Source organism: Anguilla anguilla, chromosome 3 (genome assembly GCF_013347855.1).
Source record: "Anguilla anguilla isolate fAngAng1 chromosome 3, fAngAng1.pri, whole genome shotgun sequence".
NCBI lineage: Eukaryota > Metazoa > Chordata > Actinopteri > Anguilliformes > Anguillidae > Anguilla > Anguilla anguilla.
Window position 1 is genome coordinate 45,735,405 of NC_049203.1, and position 4,238 is coordinate 45,739,642.

The window sequence follows — 4,238 nt, forward strand, 5'->3', positions numbered from 1 at the left end:
CCATTTCAATAACATTGAAAAAGTATCTTATTTAATGTATCTTTTTTATTTTGGTTCATAGGGCCCAAATAAACAAGATTGCTGTTCATTGAACACATTTCAGTGTGTATTATAAAGTGTTTACATATGCTGGTCCAATATAAACAAATACTTTGCCAAGATTTCATTAGGAGAACCAAAATGCAATTTAAAAACTACTACAAAAGGTGCATTTAAAAAAAAGGTTTATTATATATTTTGGTTTCCAGTATTCTTGTACGCAAGAGCTAGAATTTCAATACAGGAAACTCAATATAACAATTTTGAGACAAATTCAAAACATATATCCATTCATTTCTGCACAGAATGAGATTAGATGCACCCCAGGTAATAAAAAAACAAATGCTGTCAAAATGTTCTCAATTTAGGTGTAAAACTGTGGTTGGCAATCACCTATGTATGTCTATGCATATAAAATCTAGAAATGGAAGCACAACATTAATCATGGGTTTTACATTTTTATTTGCATATCAAAACAAAATGTGCATTCCAAGAATTGAAATGAAAAAAAAAAAAAAAAAAACACAAGAAATTTTTGCCCAATTTGAAAGCATTTTACAATATGCCAGAAGCCACACTATTCAGACATGGAGAGCGTGCGAGTCCTGCGATTGGTTGGCCACGCCCTTGCTCTTCCTCATATTGCCATGCGGAGGTGTTTGAAGCAGGCGAGATGTCTGGTAGAGGGGAAGGGGAACAAGAGGGGAGCTACGCCGTGGCGGGAGGGTGGGCGGCAGGTTTCTCTGTACAGACAGTCAGTAGTTTTCGTTCATCCTTGCTGTAAGAAGGGGCTAAGAGCTACGTGGGGAGGGGGGCAGGGGGGTGCTGCACAGTCATCTGCTTTCGTCCAATCACAATGCAACTTAGGTTTTTCGGTTACAAAGTTAAACAGCTAAAAAGTGAAAAAGAAGGCAATGCTTGTGGAATGTACAGTGCATGGTGGAGCTTCCGTGTTCACGAAGCCTTCTTCTCCTGTTCAATGGCTGCAAAAGGAGAAGAACAGCTCATTTTCTCCACAAAAAAATGAAAATGTGATTCTGTTTATGATGTTTAATCAGTTAAATTAATCAGTGCGATAGATTTTTAAACACATACACGGTAAAGAATGTACCTTATGCATACCCTGGCTCTGTACCAAAACTCACATTTCCCAATAATAAATAAGCATAAATCTGATTTTATCATTATATAATCTTACTTTCTTGTGATGGCAGGGGATTTTTCTCTTGAGTCTCAGTCTTCTTCAGCTTGGTCTTGTCAAAGCTGGTTACCTCCTCCAGGTTTGGTTTGTCGGCCATGTTTGCAGAGTATCTGGTCAGATTAATATAAAAAAAAGCACTTAGCTTAAAATGCCTCGACAGACAGCTTGGGTGTGCAACCTGCTGCCCTGCAACAGGGCATGAAATGCTGCCATTGATAATAAACGTGTGCGTCTGTATATAGGCTATATAGATATAGACTGTCCCATCCTCTGCTGTAGAATTTTCATGTTAACGACTTATTAATTTACAGCACACGTCGGTGGATATAAAACCTTGGCCGTAACCAGATGGTTTACTTATACAGCGGTAATGTCAATTTACATAACAATTCAAGTTCACGTGCTGTAGTAGCGAAAAACGTCGACTAGTTGCAAAAAATACACGAAAAGATACCTTGACGTAAAGCCTTTGGTCATATAATTAATCCACATGCGCGTTATCTTTTTACATTTGAAAATTATTATTTACGCAATCCAGCTTTGTTCTCTTCATATACGCTCAAAAAAAAAAAAAAAAGAACTCCAGACTCCAGTCTGAGGAACCACCGCCCTGCTTGGCATCATCTCAGCAGACCGTTCCTCTAACGGTAAAGCTATTGTACTCCAAATCTCATCCAAAATCCACATCACGGGTATAGCTTGTACATTTAGATTTCATCAAATGGACAGTATCTTCAAAAGGACCACATCATCGCTGCCTTTTAATGTTTGTTCGTGTATAAAGAGCGCGTAACTTAAAAAATACAAGTACAACACTAGCTAAACAAAGAAAACTAGCAAGAGCATCACATCCCTTCCATGTTTCCGTGTAATTCTGTTCTCATGTATGGATACACGCGTCTTTGGTTTGCATTCTACATTTTTATCGGTCGTCGCACCTTTTGTCCGTTTGGTTCCACTGGACATGTCGACAGTTACGCTTTATTGGGGAAATATTCTGGTTTATATTGTGTACTCCGTTAAATCAAACGTCTTACACAGTAAGTATCCGTATATAAGGCTAAATATGTTTGGATTTCGTTCAGAAACAGATTGGATGCTGAAGGCAAAAGTCTTTTAACACTCACCAGAGTCTGACTGACTTGCGATGAATATACCGTCTTGGTGCAGTGGTGGACTGAAGCAGAAGCGCACACGCAAAGGATATATACTCTGAAATATGCAAATATAGAAGTATGACGTCACACCACATCCTCATTGAAAAGGGTGCATTGAAAAACAGTAAGGACATTCATATAAATTCTTTCACAAATAATGATACTTCATATATTTCAGTTTTCTCCAATAATTCGTGAAAGTAAGTTATTTACGCAAAAGCCTTCTAACCGAGTTTCCGCATCAGTTTCGCGATCTACTCAAAGGTGACACCTCGTGGCTACTCATATTAAATCATTTAACCTGCAATAATGCAATTCGAAAACACTTTCATTTTTACTGAGTTTGTAAATGTCGCATCGAAGGCATTTGAATGATGAAATATACATTTAAACAAAAATACAATGCAACGAGATAGTGTTTCTCTTGTACTATACGTTCCAGATGGGAATTTAAATTTTACCTCTCATTTTAATGCCAACATGGTACACCAAATGTTCCCTCCAACTTCCAACACTAGCCACCTTCTGTTCGTTTTCGGAGCAGAGTATTTGCTACCATTGTGAAACTGCAAAGGTCTGCGAATATGTAGTATTGCCAAAGAAACAATCCCTTTCGACAAACACATAGTAGTCCTTATTAGTCTTCAACCTTGCTGTTAAATGATTTCTTGTTTTCCAAAACAAAAATGAATGTGATGTCAGAATGCTTGGGTTTGTTCACTGCATAGTCATGACAGAGCAACACAAAGAGTCTGGCATTTATCTCAGTCCACATGACTCCTTTGTCTCCTCAGGAAGTTATGAAATTGCTGATACTATCCTAGTTGTTTTAGCCCAGTGGCTGCCATCTTGGCCCAGCAGGAAATATCAAGGCCGGATTGCTGTTGGCTGGTTAGGGTGGCACTGTATTGGCATCCATGTCCACATTCGACTCAGTTTTCATGACAGAGACATGATGTCCTTCAATGTCAGGATGGGAGTTGGTCAGGGCTTCCAGTATGAAGTCCCATAGGATTGCAGTCCAGCTGGACAGAGCTGTTTGTATTCTGGCTACTTCTTGTCCATTTCAGGAATGTTAGTCAGTCTGGCAATTTACTCATTTTATAATCCCACTTAAAACATGAGAACGAAAAAAGGTAACCAATGCTATTTCAAGTCATATGTGAATTCTGATTCACATTTTAAAAGGTTAGTAACATGTGAAATGGTGAAGATTCTCAGTGTGACATATTTCCTCAGTGTGACATATTTTCATTTCACATGTGGAAATTTAATTTTTTAAATGTATGTATGTAATGCAATTTTCTCAGATATAATGTTACCAGAGACTAAAATACATATCTTTCAAAGGCCTTGATAGCTGCAACAGTTTGTGCAAATGGACTGAGACAATTCCTCATGATTACTGTTTGGAATCTAATGACTGTCACTCTTCTTCATTGGAGCAAACCGATTCCTGGGGAACAGTGACAAGATGTGTAGCTCTTGTATTTTCATTGTGCTCATTTCTCCATTTTGAATCACAGACCACAATCATTTATGAAGCGTGTACAGATCAGTAACTCATATACTGTATAAAATTTTCTATAAGACTAAGAAACATTCTGACATACATGCAATTTATGTTACTGATTGCATAAACTGACTTACGGCATTTATTTATTTCCCATGATATGATATGCATGATTGTTACCAACATAATTTTGTTTGTTAGTTTGTTAATGCAAATCATTTTTAATTCTTTCTCCATTAGTGGTGTTTCAATTTAAAACAAATTATTCCAAATTTACTATGTTGCATATGCCATTACCAGTCAAACAAAACTGTATTTTAGGATTTGA

The 4,238-nt window shown here is 37.4% G+C and overlaps 1 long non-coding RNA gene across 1 annotated transcript; it reads right to left on the minus strand.

Annotated features, from left to right (window-relative positions):
- Positions 1–207: 207 nt before the first annotated feature.
- On the minus strand, positions 208–3,051 carry LOC118224333. The gene is made up of 4 exons (XR_004764624.1): positions 2,859–3,051; positions 2,368–2,452; positions 1,238–1,350; positions 208–1,022 (listed from the first exon to the last, which is right to left on the minus strand). It is a non-coding gene; the product is annotated as an uncharacterized LOC118224333 (long non-coding RNA).
- Positions 3,052–4,238: the final 1,187 nt, after the last annotated feature.